Genomic DNA, 17,398 nt, shown 5'->3' with positions numbered 1-17,398 from the left:
TCCTTCGCAGACACTAACATCCAGGAGCAGAGAAATCCAAGCATTGAGCCACAACTTGAAGTTAGAAGGCTGCTAGCCGCCAGGGGAGGATACTAGCAGCATCCTCTTCAGAATTTTTGGACCTAGATTTCACAGCTTTCACACCTGATCCTGGCGCATGTCCATGAGTAGGAATTAAACTTGTCGCTAAGTGAGAATGTTAGTGACTCTGATTTTCCCCAAAACAACGCAGAGTTCTAAAGTGTGGATTTAGAGCTATTTTCTCCCAGACAGCTCCAGTTTTGCAAATTTCTCAGTCCTGACCTATGAATCTGTCTGCCCTGAAATTCTTCATTTTCAGAATTTTTTTAATACACAAGCAAATGGGGATTAAAATTTGCACCTTCTGGCATGTGTTCTTATCTTTTGAATTTCCTTTCTTTAAGACCCCCCCCCCCCCACCCCGCTTTAAAAATATGCCGGGAATAACAATATGGATGACCCTTGAAGGACATCATACGATCAATCACAGAAAGACAAATCCACTTATAGGAGGTACCTAAAATAGTTAAATGCATAGAATCAAAGGTTGGAATGGTGGATACCAGGGATTGGAAGGAGAGGAGAATGGGGAGTTACTATATCAATGATCACAAAGTTTCAGTTAACCAAGATGAACAAACTCTTGAGATCTGCCATATGGTATTGTACCTATAGCCAACAATAATGCATGGTACTTTTAAAAACTTATTGAGAAGGTAGATCTCATGCTATATAGATATAAACTTTATGTGTGTGTGACATTATATACATGTACAATGTATATATGTATTTATATATATACACACACGTAATATTATTGTAGTAAGAACATTTAACATCTATATATGCCCAGTAATAAATTTGTAAGTTTATAAAGTTAAGTGAGGCATTTTAGGCACTAATAAAAGGCAAGGAGAGGGGTCCTTACTCTATAAATAAAGTACTTAGGATTTCGAGCTTAGATTTTACGGAAGAGTATATCTTTTGCCTTCATTCTGGGTTTGCCAATCAGAAAGCATGACAGAAATTGAGAAAATTAACTTAGGAATCTACTGGTTTAAATATTTCTGAAAAGTAGCTTAGAGCAAAAGGAAAAGATAAAAGCTAAACATGTAGGCAACAGATCACTCTACATTCACTTGGAAGGGTGTAGACTTTGACCATACGTTGAAGAACAAACACAAATGAACCATGAGAAAATGTGAAGATGCTTTGCCTGTTTCTGTCACTTCCTTCTTTCTTTACTTCTAAAAAAATAAAATATCCCACATACACAGGCCTAACTTTACTCATATGTACTGCTAAACAGAAAAGAAATATCAAGCACAACACATTTACTCTCAGTTCTGAGTACCAACCTAAAGACATTATCTCAGAGGCTCATTCAACACCCCACAAGTTCCAACAGCAATTTTTTACAAATACAGTTAAATTAAAAGTCGGCATAAAATCTACTTACACAAACATGTTTCCATATAGAACAAAATCAGACATATAGAATCAAAAGCTAAAATATACACAATTATGCCTTAGGCTAAAAATGAGTCAAAAACTAATTCATTCATGACACAAATGCTTTCTGTAAATTTTTTGACAGACAGAAACAAACATACATGACCCATATGTTGACAAGTAGACATGCATACACAAAATCAACTAACTGTAAATAAACATAATCCTTTGGATTACTGTCATAGCACCACATGTGTTTTTCCCTTGTGTGTTTTCCTAAGTATAAAGACAAAAGCTTCATATCTTACTTGGGAAAGTAGATTTTTATGCCATTTGCAATAACATAACTAGAGAGTAGATATTTAAAAAGAAGACTGTACAAAAGCAGGACGTACAACCCTCCTGTCCAGAAGAAAGTGCCTTAATGGACATTTTTTCCTTTGGCCATACATTCCCTCTTATCTTTGCTCCTCTAGCTGTGGGGCCATTTTGGTTCCACAGAAAAGCCACTATTTTCTCAGCAGTTGTTTCTGGATCCTGGATTCCTTCTGAATACTTAGTCCCAAAGGTAAGTTAAGTATATAACTTGTCACCTTAGTCTTGTTTACTGCAGCTTACTAATTTTCATCCCATTAGCTCTCTCCCTGCATTAGAGAATACTTCCTACAATAGCCTTTTTATCAGTTGTTCATGCATTCCCCATACATGAAGCAGGTATGGGGCCCTGAGGACACAGTGGTGAATGAGTGGGGGCCTTCCATCTAAAGGGGCTTGGAGCTCTGTAGACACCTTGATTTACTAAAATCTGCTTCTAGCCCCTCTCAGAAGTTGCTGCTGTGAGTCTTTATTCTCATCTGCTGCTGAATTATGCCAGTCTCCGAGTTCAATCTGTCACAAGATATCTGCAACTCGAATTCAAGCCAAGCTGGCTTGAATTCATGTGACTTTGGGAATACAAATGATCAAATATGTCCCCCAGAGTTCTTTTTTTTCCTTCAGAATTTATATGCACATTTTAATGGTGTTCAGAGAGACAACACTCCTACATTTGTTGTTGAACCCAAAGAAATGACCCTCGTGATGGTAATGTTAGGTCAGTAAGAACAGAATGGCAAATCTGAGAAGTAAGATTCTCTTTGGTAGGTCCCACAGGACCCCAAATTATCTTGCACACACAGAATAGACACGAAAATCTTTAATGTGTGGTTGGACCTTGATAGATGTTAAGGATCTGAAAAATAAGATTATGTGGGTTTTCCCTCTCCATAGTAAACCAAGCTATCTGGCTCTGTAGCCTAGTAATACTCATACTTTGAGAGTTTTATGTTTCTCCTCTGCCTAAGAACAACAGTCTCATGTGTTGCTGCAAATTAATTTTAAATACCTGGTAACAAACGTAAGCTTGCATTGATAGTGTGAAAACTTTTTGTGTTTCTTGATGGGAATAATTTTCATACCAGATACGAAAAAACTGCATCTCCTATTTGATTCCTGCATTAATTTCAGTTGTTGATGCAATCTTGACAAGGTCTCATGGACAGCAGGACCAGCTAATAAAAAAGATCTCATCACCTACATTTGAATCACTAGCTATGCTTGACACAAACATGCGCAAGTGAAATGGGTCTGAAGATTTCACAGTAAATCAATCTGAAACAACTGCTCAGCCAACAGCTTCTTTTTTGAACCTTAACAAGTTAGTCATCTTATCCATACTTTAGCTGCCACTTAAATGAAAGAGGATTACTGAACAGATATTTCCCCTTGAGCCTGAACCCAAACAATAAAAAAATGCAAATAACATAATCTGAAACTCAGGCAGATAAAGACTTCTACTGAGCCTTGTGGATGTATGTGACCATAGATGGAGGTGGAATTAGAAAAAATCATCAAATGTTTAATAAGAAACATTTTCCTTTATGATACAAAATTTTTGTTAGTTCTATACACTGCATATCCTTTTTGGTATGTTCTCACTGCTGAGTTCTGGCAGGTTTTTTCAAGATTCATCTTTTGAAACAGTACTAAAGTACCAAGTAATACTTGGCAGTGAACGAATCATATGTTTAATTCTTGAGGGAGGTTCAATTCCAAAGAATCTCATCCTGATGAGCAACAAAACAAACAACATTTACATAATCTGGACCAGGGATTTTCAGATTCTGTTCCTTTCGGCTCACTAGGGTTCTGCTGAGGTCTCAAAGTAAGTTGAGAACTGTGCTATTTTTTTACAAGATTTCAGAGGAGAGGGATCCAGCTCTTGGATCAAAGTTAACTTTTAAGTGCCTGTTTTTGTTATTGTTTTTATTTGGGAAAGGATTGTGTTTGTTGTTTGGTTGGTTTTAATCAACTGTTAGCTGATCCAATTTAGCAGCCACAGTGAACTGGGCAAAATACTCCGTGAGCCGTCAACCTGCCAAATACATGATAGATTTATTTCTACCCTGTTAGTATTACAGACAATTTCCAAAATGAACATTACTCAAATGGGGAAACTATTAAATATATGGCAATTTATTTAGTCAGAAATGATTTGGTCATTTGAAGTAGGGAACATTAAAAATGAAAAGGCAGGGTAGCTAATCCATTCATTGTACCATATGTTTATTCCTGATCAATTATCTGAACTATGATTAAAGAATATGGCAAAAATTTAACTATACTCATACCACACATAAAATAAACTATGGTGCAGACTAAAAATAATGGAACAACTATTTGCAAATAATAAGGAAATAGATTCTCAAGAGGCAACTCAAAAATCTGTCTTTGAAACACCACTGGGCTTGGTAACAGAAAATGAAAAATGTGTTTAGTTTATCTTTGGAAGATTAGTTTGTAATAGATCCTACTTTTTGACATTCTAGGTATAAATTATAATGCCCAGGATCAGAAATGGTTTGGGATATAAGAAAGTCAAGATACTATGCTTCAGTCAGCTTAAGGAGTATTACAGGTAACTGGCTTGGAATATACAGCAATAATAAAAGTAATAATAATAACCAGATTTATTGAATGCCTTACATGTGCCAGGTTTGTTGAACACTTTACATATAGTGTCTCTTATTTAGATGCTATAATTCATCCCTTTAAGATAATGAATGTACAGTCCAGTATTAAAATAATACTGAGTAAAGAGTAACTTGCAGGACAGTGTGTCTCCACTTGCAGTAATGGATGCCCAGTTATGGCAATAATGTGGAGGACACACAAGAAAAGGGGAATCCATCAGAAGAAACTGGAGGTGCCATTTCACCCTTGTAGCATACCCCAACACAGATTCCTCTGAAGCAGCTAAAATAAATCACTTGGCAAAGGGTTGCAAAGGACACCAAAAATATAAGTATATGACTACATGTATTGCAGCTTCGCCTAATATAGTAAAACTCTTGGGCCTTAATAATTATAAAGCAGAGAACTTAAAAAGGCCCTCTGCTACAGATGGCATATTAGCTTTCTAGGGCTTCCATAACAAAATACTACAGATTTTGTGGCTGAAACAACAGAAATGCATTTCCTTACCATTTAGGAGGCTACAAGTCTAAGATCGAGGTGTTGGTAGGTTTGGGCTCCTCTGAGGTGACTCTCCTTGTCTTATATGTCACAACTTTCTCACTGTGTCCTCCTGTGGTCATCCCTAGGTCTGTGTTCAAATTTCCTCTTCTTATAAAGAAACCAGTCATATTGGATTAGGGTCTACTTTAATTTTGTTTTAATTTAATTGCCTTTTTAAAGAACTCATCTCCAAATGTGGTTACATTTTGAGGTAGTAGGACTTAGGGCTTCAACATATGAACTTGGCAGCAGGGCATGGGGCAAAATTCAGCTCATAACAGATAGATTTATAGATGTAGTTGCATATTGAAACACTTGGGAAAACAGTAACATTTCTGTACAAAACACATATAGCAGTTTCTCAGAGTTCCTAAACTCAACAGAGAACTGTTACATATTTATTTTGAAAACATTATTTAAATATTTTTATTACCATTTTATTTCTGGATCTGTGTTAATGACACTCATTTTTTTTTACCTTCTCTTTTTGTGTGACTTATGGCTAAATTAGAAATCAGCCAACTGAGTCTGTGATTGTCAAGATTCCACTGGGGCCCTGAAAAAGAGAAGAGAGAATACAAGCAATTTGCCAAGAAGATAAAGTCATTTCTACATTTTTAAAAAGTGCCTAGTTAATGAAAGATGGAAACAATAAAACATATCAGTACATGATAGAAAAGTGAAATCATCATAGATCAAAGGAAAAGGAAACAGCAATCAAAACTACAGTGATCTAGCATTCAGCAAGTTGTTCTGTTACTAACTTAATTTGTCCACTTATTTAATTTGATTTGTTTAATTTACTCAGAAAGTTAATAGTGCCTTGGAATCACAGTACCTTTAATTAATTCAAGGCAGTGCTAAATATGTAAAAACAGGGGGGATATCTAATTTCATTGAAACTGGTAATGAAATCACTTTTAATATAAGTGCACTTGACCACTTAGTCTTTTAAGTTATTAAGAAATCTGAGTTGGAATAAGCTCAAATTTACTTTAGCTTTTTTGTTGTTTTTTCCTGAAATTTATAAAATGTATTTTGGTTGTTATTGTCAAGAATGTATGTGAACGTTTGTATATATTAAAGAACAATCAATATCTCCAAGAACATAACAGCTGTTTATATGTTACAGCTGAAATTGTTGGGTTAGCCTTGTTCTCCAATGCCAATCAATGCTGTATTTTTAAATTAATAATAAAATGAAACTCTCAAACCTTTGATCAATTTGCCTTTTATATATCAAAATGTATTGTATAAATATGCTCAGTATTAATAGAAGTACTGAAAGTTTGAAAACCATCTTTTTGTTTTATAATCTTCAATGTATTTCACCCCTCCACTTAACACAGGAGGTAGCTACCACTGAGGTCAGGAATATATAAACTATAACTATAAATGGGGACTCTTTTTAACATGAAAAGGTAAGCTATATTTCCAGCCTTCTAAATACCACTTCCAAATTCATTAAATTACTTGGTGTTTCCTCCTATATGTTAGCATAATTTTAGAAGTTCGTCCATTAAAAAAGCCCCCAGCTGCAAGTTCTAACCAAAACTTATACATGTTATAGTCCAAACTCTTCATTCTCTTTAACCAAGTGTAGATACTGCCTAAGATGGCTAATTTTAAGATAGCTTATTATGATGATATCTGTCACTCACTTGTAAAATACTTCCTGAATAGAGCTGACACAATCATATCCAATTTTCTGTTTCAGGGACTATTTAATGTTAAAAATGTCCCTAAGGAAACCATTCTAAGGAATTCCTCTAAGTAAATCTATATATGTGGGGGATGGAAAACACAACCCATCATGGTATTATTATCTGACAACAAAAGAATTCCTGTTAATGGTCAGTAATAGTTATTATTTTTTTAAGTAGTGATCTTGTAGTGATTATTAGTCGGAAATACTGAGAGGTCCAAGTTCATGCAGCAGAGGGCAGTAATGGACACTTATCATGGCAAGAGAGATGAGCCAGAGATTATTACAAAGTAATCTTTCAGGAGAAAAGGGTTTAATGGCCTTTCCTATACCAGTGTTATTAAATAGAGGAGAACTGATAAATAAATTCACCTATTCCTCTCATGAAAAGGTTGCAACACTCTTCAAATATTAGATTGACCGAACTAAAAAAACATTCAGAAAGTTTTCTCTTATCTAACTTCATAGATAAGGAACCACTTTCCAATGTCAAGGCGTATGCAGACATTGCCCATGTAGCATTGTAAAAGCTCTTCCAAACTACTCAGAGACAGAGGCAGGTACACAACATTGTAAATGGTCTCACAAGTGTGCAGAATTCATTGGAAATTAACAGCACTTTTTTCATCTTATTTACTATCACTTTATTATCTGTCTTTCTCTCGCTACCTGAAAAAAAAAAATGCAACAAAATCCAAGGACTTCCATCCTTACCTTCCTTTAGTTGCTGTGGCTGCCTACTACCCTAATTGTGTTAGCAACGTTTTGTGCTTGTTCTTTCAAAAACTACATCAGCAAGCTGTTTCTTTCTTCAATCACATCATCCTGAATCCACACCTTGTTCCACTGCTTGAAATAAACCATCAAATAAAGCAGACCCAAAACAATGGTAGGAGGTGAGGGTGTGATTCAAAATTTTCATAGGTAAAAATTTGAAGGTAGAATCTGGGAATACATGATGGCATAGTTATTCTAACTCCTGCAGTGCTATGTAAAACCAGAAAAATAGATGATGATAACAATTCCCCAAAATGCACATGCGAGCACACAACACACACACACACACACACACACACACACACATACCATCTAGAGTAAAATTAGACGACAAGGTGAGTAAGCCTAATCCCCAATAATTACAAGGCCCACATAATATCAGTTACTATAAAAAAGGAAGTTTGGGCTGGGTGTGGTGGCTCAGGCACGGAATCCTAGTACTTTGGGAGGCCAAGACAGACAGATCACTTGAGGTCATGAGTTCAAAACCAGCCTGGCCAACATGGTGAAATCCCATCTCTACTAAAAATACAAAAAAATTAGCTGAGGATGGCGGCGGACACCTGTAATCCCAGCTACTTGGGAGGCTGAGGCAAGAGAATCGCTTGAGCTCAGGAAGTTGAGGGTTGCAGTGAGCTGAGATCATTCCACTGCACTCTAGCCTGGGTGACAGAGACAGACTCCATCTCAAAGAAAAAAAAAGAAAGTCTGAAGGAAAGCAATGGAGCTCTGAGAATAAGAGAATCTTCAAATTTCCAACAGATCCTCACTGGAAAGAGCACAGCCAATCTGAGAACAGTAGACAAAATCAGAAGAAAATGGATTCTGCAGGCCCTAATTCCAGGATCAAAGCCCCTGGTGAGGAGAAACTGTTTGGAGTTGAATCCAAATTGAGCAGGCTAAGGAATTAGGGACAAAAGAAAAAATTCTAAATGAAAGTCAGGATGGAGAGGAAGCAGATCTCAAAAATGTGACACCATTGTAAAAATCACTTCATAAAAACAATAGAAGAGGAGGTGCCAAGAACAATAAAACTAGAAAAGTTATTCTGGCCCAACCATCTCTCTGATAGCAAAGTAAAACTTATTTGCCTTAAACCTGGGCAACCAAATGAGACTGTGGCCCAATCATGTGTATATCTAATACGACAAAAAAGACAATAAGGACAAAACAGGATCACTAGAGGCAAGCTATAAAGCAATGTCAGAGAATATATATAAACAGTAACAATACTTTAAAATATGATAACATTTTTAAGAAATATATTTACATAATGAACGAACATTATAAATCATAACTAGAAATTTTCCAATCATATGTTTCAAGAAAAAGGATTTGAAGAGTGATGTAAGAAGAAAAATGATTTCAGAATTAATATTAAACTGGAAAGAACAAAAAAGCCACATATAATGCTTTAGGATAAATATAAGATGGGAAAGAGAAAAATTAGAGAGAAATAAGTAAAGAGGTAAAAAATTCAACCACGAAATAATACAGATGGGATAGACAAAGAAGATCTAACATACTTATAATAGTTTTTACTAAATAAGAAACCCAAGCAATGAAACAAGTCAAATACTAAAAACAATAATCAATTTTTTTTTTCTAAAATAATGAGAACAAAACCAAAAATATTTCTTTTTTTTTTTTTTTTTGCGAGAGAATGTGAGACGGAGTCTCGCTCTGTCACCCAGGCTGGAGTGCTGTGGCCGGATCTCAGCTCACTGCAAGCTCCGCCTCCCGGGTTCCCGCCATTCTCCTGCCTCAGCCTCCGGAGTAGCTGGGACTACAGGCGCCCACCACTTCGCCCGGCTAGTTTTTTTGTATTTTTTAGTAGAGACGGGGTTTCACCGTGTTCGCCAGGATGGTCTGGATCTCCTGACCTCGTGATCCGCCCGTCTCGGCCTCCCAAAGTGCTGGGATTACAGGCTTGAGCCACCGCGCCCGGCCCCAAAAACATTTCAAACTACTGATATACTTTCTTAGGAGAAAACAAATCCAGGATGGACAACACTATGACATATTCTAGCTGAACTATTGACCTTGAAAAAAACAACCTTTGGCCAGTGGGCAAAAAGATCATATCACTTACAAAGAACATTTCAACAGACACGTTTTATATCAGAAGACAATTAAGTAACATATTTAGGATACTAAAGGAAAGAAAACGTGAACGAATAATTTTAAATACAGCTAAACTGATCTTCACGTAACAGTTTTCAGACAAAATGGATTGTGAATGCAAGAAGTCAGAAAACATTATTACGTAAGCCCCTCCTTGGAAATTGACCAGAAAACAATATTAAAACAACTATAATGATGGCAAGATTGAAATAAGGAATGATACGAAAGGCACCGAGCAATTAAAGACATAGAGAGAAAAAACAAGCTGACTTTAAGATGATTAGTAAAAGATCTAAAATTTTATCAATTAAAAAAATTCTGTCAATGCTCAATTTACCACTAAAAGACCCATTTTTGGAATGTCATATTTTACTTCCTTTTATAGACCTGCTGTCTTGTATTTTACTTAGTCTAACATTAAATGAATTACAATTCCCTAAGTAGTCACATTTTTTTGAACGAAAGAAGCCATAAATCATGTCACTTACTGGCAGAGATAGGGCTAGGGATAAATTCAGGTCAGAAAATCCAAAATATATTACAGTTAAGAATAGGGACTGTGATAAACATGAAGTCACCTGTAGAACTAAGACTATATGATGTTATTCAGAGAAAAACACAGTATTATCTAACAGCTAAATGCAGCAACAAGTTATATGAGAGAGACTAACAGACTAATCTGCTTGTGAATATTGATGTGAGGTAATTTTAAGTAAAATAGTAGTAATGAAGATCCAAAAGCCTTTTTAAACAATAAACTGTGACTAAATGGGGCTTATTTAGAAATATACGTTTAGACAATACACTAATATGCTCCATCAGTATAATATAGCTAAGGAGAAAAATTATATACGATAATTTTCATAGATGCAAAAAAAGCATTTGGCAACACTCAACCAATGCTATTCATGTTAAAAAATTAATCAATAAAGTGGGAATCTATGAATGCATATATACATGCACTTCATTACAAAAGTTAGCATCTTCACTTAATAGCAAATCACTTAATGTTTAAATGGGAAACTCAGACAAGAATGTCCACAGTCTCCACTTCTGTGAGCACTGGTTAGAGGTAACATTCATTCAATTAAGCAAGAGAAAAGTAACAACCATAAGAACTAGAAGGCATAAAGTAAACGATTTCTATTTGCATAAGTATATATCTGACAAAAGTATAAATGTGGAAAATACATTTGACATAAGTATATATCTGAAAAATTCAAAAAACAGCACTTACTAAAGAAGCAGTTTTAAACCTTAATGTCCAATAATTATTAGCCTTTAGTTATTTTTTAAAATTTAGAAATTAGGCCAGGCATCGTGGCTCATGCCTGTAATCCCAGCACTTTGGGAAGCCGAGGCGGGCGGATCATGAGGTCAGGAGATCGAGACCATTCTGGCCAACATGGTGAAACCCCATCTTTATTAAAATCACAAAAATTAGCTGGGTATGGTGGTGAGCACCTACAGTCCCAGCTACTCGGGAGGCTGAGGCAGGAGAATCTCTTGAACCCCCGAGGCCGAGGTTGCAGTGAGCCAAGATCACGCCTCTGCACTCCAGCCCGGTGACAGAGCAAGACTCTATCTCAAAAAAAAAAAAATTAGAAATTGTAATGGAAGAGAAGACCCCATGTCAATTGCCAAAAGCTAATAATGCAACATAACCCAAAGTATATAAAATCTATATGAATGTAACTGTACTACTAGACTTCTAAAAAAAATTTTAAGTAGCCTGAGGTAAACATAAAGTTATACAATGTCCTTTAAGTCGAAGACTCAAGATCATCAAGATGTCCATTATTCCTGAGTTACTTTATAAATTTAATATAATCTCAATAAAAATATATCATATTTCTTTTTTCTCTAAACTGGGAAAGTTTATTTAAAATTAATATATTGAACAAACATCTTTTGGGAGAGTAAACAAGAAGGATCAGGAAAACTCTGAAAAAAGAAGAGTATTGGTCAGAGGACTGGAGATACACTAACCAGAAACTGAAGCCTTAGGAAAAGAGGTTACTTTATTGTCACATAAACAGACACACAGACCAACATGATACAACAGAAAACTCAGAAGTAGAGTCAATTGCATATGAATATTTAGTATATGATAGAAGCAGCATCTCAAATATGTAGAGGAAAAAGATGGATTTTTAAAAAACAAATCTTATTGGGTACATATGAGGTTTACAACATGTTGTTATAGGATACATATAGATAGTAAAAATGGTTAAAATAATGAAACAAATTAACATAACTGTCATCTCATATAGTTACTTATTTTTTTGAAGTATTGGTTTAACTATCTAGACATATGAAGAAAGTTAAAACTGTATCTATTCCTCACACTGCAACATGACACATTCCAAATGAATAAAGAACTTAAATGTAAAAGAAATAAAACAATGCAAGAGGTAAAAGGAAAACATGGATGAATTCCTTTATAAATTAAATTCCTCCATAACCAGCACACTTTTACTTTCGGCTTAAATACAATAGGAATAAAGAAAAAGACTGGAAAATTTGATTTTATGAAGATGGCTTTTTCATGGCAAAAATCACTGCAAACAAAGCTAAAAGATTAATGACAAAAGGAAAGATATGTGCATTTTATACCAAGAAAACATGGTGAATATCTTTAATATATGAAGAGCTTCTAAAAATGAAAAAGGAAAAGTTCAACAACTTTACAGAGAAAATAGCCTGGCGAGGTGAATAGCAAGTTTCAAGAAACAAAACTAAGTATCTCTTTAAAATAGGAAAAAAAAAAAAGTTGGTACATAATAAGAGAAATGCAAATTAAAATTACACCAATATACCATTTCTTACCTATCAGATTGCAAAAATCCATTTTTTTGGAGGTTTGACCATATCTCTGTAGCAAGGCTGTGAGAAAACAAGCACCCTTACACATTCTATACATTCTAGTGAGAATACAAAATGGCATCACTTCGTATGGACAGGAATTTCACATCTAGTGGAGTTATACATGCATTTGCTCTTTGACTCAGTAAGAAATCCCTCTCTTAGGAATCTCTTCCAGAGAACAAAGGAGAAGGCTAACATTGAGAAAAAGGGGATTGGTAAAAAGTAACTTAATTTTATACATTTCAATATTATTTAAATATTGTATAGTCTATTTCTATTTTTGTTTAAGTTATGTAAATGTTAAGATATACCTATATTCAAGGGTTATACTACTTGAATAGGTAAAAAAAAAATTTTTAAATGTTAATATCCAGGAAATACAGCAGTAAAAGGCCTAGAGTGAAAGGCAAAACTGACGTTAAGACAATCAGTAAAAGAAGATCTAAAAAGTAGTAAAAGAAGATCAATTAAAAAATTCAATCAATTCTCAATTTACCATTAAAAGACCTATTTTTGGAATGTCATATTTTATTTCCTTTTACAGACCTGCTGTCTTGTATTTTACTTAGTCTAACATTAAATGAATTGCAATTCCCTAAGTAATCACATTACTTAGAAAGAAGCCATAAATTGTGTCACTTAGTGGCAGAGATGGGGATAGGGAAAAATATTTGGGACAGAAAATCCAAATATATTATAATTAAGAATAGGGATTCTGATTTTCTGTTTTTGTGTAATTTTTCTTTCAAAATACTTTAACTCCACTCACAGAGTTTGATACTTAAAAATGTTTATGAAACAAATGATTATACATATAATTTAATTACAAATTGACAAATACATATAGTGAAAACTGATCTCAGATCAATATAACATCTGGTTCAGTTACTTTACAATGATGCAATCAAACCTCTTAATTTACTGAAGATTCTGATGAATAACTGGCCCATAGTCACTCAGAGTATAGGTGGTAACGCCCAGAGTGAACTCCATCTGTGACTTCATTTCAGCCGAAATTCTACTTTAGTGAGATATACACATTTTTCTCTCTTGGACACTAGAGGGAGATTGTTTGCAGTTAACCATTCTTAGGCCTATTTTGCAGCAAGGTGATGTCCTTTTTATCATTGTCAAGTCTATGGCTGCATGCAGTCCCATAAAGCCGCTTTGCATCCTTAGGTTCTATCAAGAAAAACATTTTTAAGAGCACTCTTCTATTGATAACATACATGGAAGAAAAAACTATCTAGGAAATACAGTCATGTATCACTTAAGGATGGGGATATATTGTGTGAGGAAGATGTCCTTGGGAGATTCATCATTGTGTGAACATCATAGAGTATATTTACACACACCTAAGTGGTATAGCCTACTACAAACCTAGGATATATTGTTCCCAGGCTACAAATCCATACAGCATGTAACTTACTGAATACTGTAGGCAACTGTAATACAATGATACATATCTGTGTATCCAAACATATTAGTATAAAAGGTATAGTAAAAAAATATGGTATTATAATCTTACAGGACCACTGTGGTATATGTGGTTCATTGTTGACTAAAATGTTGTGGTGGACACATGACTATAATTCACATCTATTTATAAAATGGGATTTTATACATCTATTTATAAAATGAGATTCCAAATTGAGGAATGAGCTTAGCTTGGTAGCATGGGGTCCAGACCTGGGAGCCCAAAAACAGACCACTCCCTCCCACTCCCTCTGCTTTTCATGAGACAGCTGGTCTACTGATATTGCCTAGCTGTGTGCTTCTGCCTTATTCTACTGCTACTGTCTTGGTTTGCTGACTTGTGGCTCTCTTCTCTATGGAACTTTGGCTTTAAAATAGGTAAAATAACATCTAACCAAAGTAGACCGTAGCACAGACCTTGTTAACCTAGTCATATTTACAAAGCAGAACACATTTTAAAAATTGTAATAGCTACACTTTTAAAACCTCAGAGGATACAACCTTTGTAATAAGATATTTTGTTATAGAATATATAATGACATTCTCTCTGTTCTCATCTGTTTCCTCATTTTTCATTAAATCTCAACACACCAGCCTTCTTGCTGCTTCTGAACCTTCAAGATCCATTCTCACTTGGGACCTTTGCCCCAGCTGGCACCTCTGCCAACAGCTGTGTGGCTCACCCCCTCACCAGTTTTAAATCTTGGTCCAAATGTCATCTTCTCAATCAGGTCTACCCTACTTAAAATTGCACCATTACCACCCCATAGTGCTTATCTCTGTTAACTTGCTCTATATTTTTCCCTATGGCATTTGTAAGTTGTATAATTCTATATATTTTACTTATTTATTATGTTGAGTATTATATATGTCCTCCACTGTAAGCTCAGTGAGAGTGAGGATTTTAGTCTATTTTACATATGGATGAATGCCAAACACCTAGGTCAGTGCCTGGCATGCAGAAGGCAATTATAATAAAAACTTACTTAAATCCTCTTCAGTTCAACTCAATAAAACATTACTGCTTTGTACTTGTATTTCATAACATTTTCATGCTCTCAATATTTGTTATTTTGAAGGTGACATTATCTTTGTGTTACTTAGTCTGAACACCCTACAAACACTGATACATTGTTATCATATCTTGTTTTTTTTTTTTGTTTTTTGTTTTTTTTTTTTTGAAATGTATTCTGACCACACTGTCACCCAGGCTGGAGTTCAGTGGTATGATCTCGGCTCATTGCAACCACCATCTCCTGGGTTCAAGTGATTCTCCCAACTTAGCTTCCCCGGTAGCTAGGACTCCAGGCATGTGCCACCATGCCCAGCTAATGTTTGTATTTTTAGTAGAGACAGGGTTTTGCCATGTTAGCCAGGCTGGTCTCAAATTCCTGGCCTCAGGTGATTTCCCCCACCTTGGCCTCCCAAAATGTTGGGATTTCAGGTGCGAGCCACTGTGCCTGGCCCATATCTTGTCTTTCATGTGGTTAGGGACTTGAAATTTTTTCATTTTTCTCAACATCTATGAATAATACACCTTTTTGTCATTTTTCTTAGTTTGTTTCTCGATCCTATATCTGTTGTAATTAATCTGTATTTTTCCATTGGAAATTAAGACATAAAATTCCTTAAGGCAGGAATAACTATAAACAAAATTGTGAAGTTAGACCAAATAAATCTGTGATGCTGTGCCAATGAAAATAATCTAATATTTGGTCTCCCTTAAACACTGCTCCTAAGAAAACTATTGTATTAGTGGCCATCATGAAATTTCTGTCTTTGCACCAACTCTGAGTGGCTTAGGGCACTACTGCTCCAGGGGGATATTTGTGTTTAAATAAAACTGTAAAACTCCAAGACCCATAAAACCTCAAAAAGTGTGATAGTGTCAGATAGTGACAGGAAATATTTGGAAATAAAAGAAATCTCCAGGCACTCTTTGAATCGTATCACATAAGAGATCTCAGATCCTAAGATTCTTACTGGATAAATAGTTTTTGAATTAGTGGGTACCATTTGAAAGATAATGCACTATCAGTGCATGAGAATGAGTAGGTCAACAACCCATAGCTGACAACAACAACAACAACAGCAACAACAAAATCATAAGAGCTGAGGTGGGCATGTGAAGTCAGAATGAATACAGGAATAGGTGAAGTGTTGGGTGGATACAAGGGATATCTTTGCTTATGCCTCCCAGCACCACCTATCTTCCTTCTTATAGTAAGAGCATTCTGGTTTTCCTTTGTAGAACTACCCCACTCCCCTTGCCCCATTCTTACTTCATGTGGCTGTAACAGTGAACAGAGAATCCAGACCTAGCAACTTGGAGCATTTTATCTCTGGCCACAAAAGTTGATTCTTAGCAGCAAGGTCAGACATTTGCTGGAAGCATCAGAAGTAAGAAGTTCTCCTTTTGTCAAGGTTTCTTAACTAGCAGGATGTAAGGTAGGAGATAATTTACCTGAGAAAGTATGTTGTACAAGGGAAAGCAAAGTAAAGAGAGAAAAATTACTGATGATGATTTGAGCCACACCTGAAGTCCAGTGTTAGACATTCCTATTAAAACCAATAAATTTCCATTTTTGCTTAAGCTACTTCAAGCCTGGGTTTTCATCATTTATAATTAAAAGAATTCTAATAGATTAAAAATACACTGAATTTGGAATGAATCAAAGTTCTACTTTGGAAAATTCCAACCTAGAAACAAATAGAAGAAATTCATTACTGAAGCTCTTGAGCAAATAAGTTATTATTTTCCTTTAAGTCAAGCTTAACACATGCTAGAGCTTGGGTTTGATTGGAAGCAAAAAGATGTTTCAGAATTTATTAGAGAACATCTGACATGATTGTTTTTGGTGATAGATATTATATGAAAACATGTTCTTATGATTTTCCAATATGGGTATATATGCTATGATTGAAAAATTATTTTTAGATTGAAATGTATTTTATTATTCATATACTTTGAATCTGCTAATTTTATGAAATGGAACTATAAGAAGAATCTCTTACACTTTTGATTTATAAATACCTCTCTTGGGATTATTAGTTTGAAAGTAACAAGAATTTGCTCAAATGTGCATGGAAATTTTGAAGTAAGCAGTAGAAGAAACTTGATAGTAAGAGTACAACAGGCTCCCAATTAAGAGCACCCAAGCATTTGAGGATAAAACAAAAGCTCAGCTTGATAGCATGGGATCCAGACCTGGGAGCCCAGAATAAGACCACACCCTCTGCTTTTCATGAGACAGCTGGTCTCCTGATACTGCCTAGATGTTGACCTGGTACTGCTACTCTCTTATTTGCTGACTGTGGCTGTCTTCTCCATGGAACTTTGGCTTTCAACTGCATTTGGCTTTTTTTTAGAGCCAACTCTAGTCACAACTCTTTATGATCTTCGGACTCAGTTACCTCTGC

The sequence above is a fragment of the Papio anubis genome, chromosome 3 (genome assembly GCF_008728515.1).
Source record: "Papio anubis isolate 15944 chromosome 3, Panubis1.0, whole genome shotgun sequence".
NCBI classification, from domain to species: domain Eukaryota; kingdom Metazoa; phylum Chordata; class Mammalia; order Primates; family Cercopithecidae; genus Papio; species Papio anubis.
Note: the sequence above shows the minus strand (reverse complement) of the source record.